Source organism: Dioscorea cayenensis, chromosome 20 (genome assembly GCF_009730915.1).
Source record: "Dioscorea cayenensis subsp. rotundata cultivar TDr96_F1 chromosome 20, TDr96_F1_v2_PseudoChromosome.rev07_lg8_w22 25.fasta, whole genome shotgun sequence".
Lineage (NCBI taxonomy): Eukaryota > Viridiplantae > Streptophyta > Magnoliopsida > Dioscoreales > Dioscoreaceae > Dioscorea > Dioscorea cayenensis.
The window spans coordinates 6854460-6856201 of record NC_052490.1 but is presented as its reverse complement, the minus strand read 5'-3'; positions in this window follow the sequence as shown (position 1 = coordinate 6856201).

Here is a 1742-nt window from a genome sequence, read left to right as displayed (position 1 = left end):
CACTCACTAATGATGTGTTTCATAAATAAATAAATAAATAAATGGAGTTACTTATATCTGGATATATTGATTATCTCTAAGCTGAAATAGATAAATCAGTGTTATTTATCCTCTCATTGTTTGACCCAATACACACGAGCAGGTAAAAAGATCTGATCTAGTGAATTCGAAACACTAGCAAAATTCATGTTTGACCGAAGATTGGTCGAAAGCATCAGCCAATGCAATGGGTTGGATATGAAAATCGTTTGGAGAATGATGGGCAGGTCCTTTTTGAATCTTTTGAGTGAATCAAACCTTTGGGCACTCGTGGAGCTAGCCATTGCAGTTGTTAAGTAAGTAACAATAAAGGAATTAAAATAATCGAAGCACATATGCTGTAATAATCGATTGGTCGATCAGTATATATGGGTCACCATGATATACGTTAATGGAAGTCGTGGAATGATCACATAAAGAAAAGGAACATATTTTGATCACTAGCTGCACGAAATTTTTGAAATATTTGCCCACGTGACAAAGGTATACAAGTAGCGTAATCGAGATGCTGGTGGCCCAATTTAAGGAGAATATTTGAGAATAATTTTGATAATCAATTTCACCAAGAAGCGCTATCTTTCATATGGCATGACTATCACATGCTTATATTTATATTTTGTAATAAAAAAAAAAAACACCAACCACACAAAACAAAACCAACCAACAACACACACAAACAAAAAAAAAAAAAAAAAACAACAACAAACAAAACCAAAACAAACCACAACCAACAAAACAAAAAAAACAAAATATAAAAATTAAAATAAAAAATTCGATAAAGATAAAAGAAAACAACCACAGACCATTTGAGCGAAATCGCGTGGAAATTCGATCACGTGAGCACATGCAGGGTGGGCTAAGAGATCGTATTTCAATGTTGGAGCAGTAGCTCTGGAAATCTCATGTGGAAAGTCTGGATTGGATTTGGGCTTTGGATGAAATTTCAAAAGCTACCATTTTTCTTAGTTGGGCTGGCCAGCTGCGCGTGATGAGGAGTGAGTTATTTATAAATAAATAAATCATTTCATTAAATGTGAAGGAGGAGTAGTAATTAGAGATAATTAATATGAGTGGTGGTGCCATTAGTTACTACAGAAGTAGATGCAAAGTTTGAATAAAAATTTTAAAATTACTTTCTAAAGACTGAGTCCCTAGGGTAGCTCAGAAGATGCCCTAAGATTAAGCAATTTTTAAAATTATGGTGATTTTTACATTTTGACCCGCTATTTTTCTATTATTAGAATAATTTGATTTGTAGAGGTTTTAACTGATATAATTATTTATTAAATTGTATTATCTTTCTAAAGAAACTTCATTTAGCTTTAAAAATAATAATATATTATTATCAAAATAAAATAGCAAAGCATTATTTGAGAAATCAAGGGTTATTTCATGCCTGGATCTTTTAATTTGGCTGCACACCTTATAACAATAATTTTGTTGGTATACACACACACACACACATATATATATATATATTTAAAAATTAAATAAAATATTTTTGATATTATTTTATAAATTGTAAATAGATTAGTTTATTATTATATTCAATAAAGAGTTTTACTTCTATTTCTTTGAAGTTTAATTGACTAAGTTGCTTGTAGTTTATAATATGGAAAACCACGAGATTATAGGTTTTAGCCATAGGGCCTATAGTTTACTAAAGAGGAGACCATATATAAATTAATCGTTGCTGGGTGCAT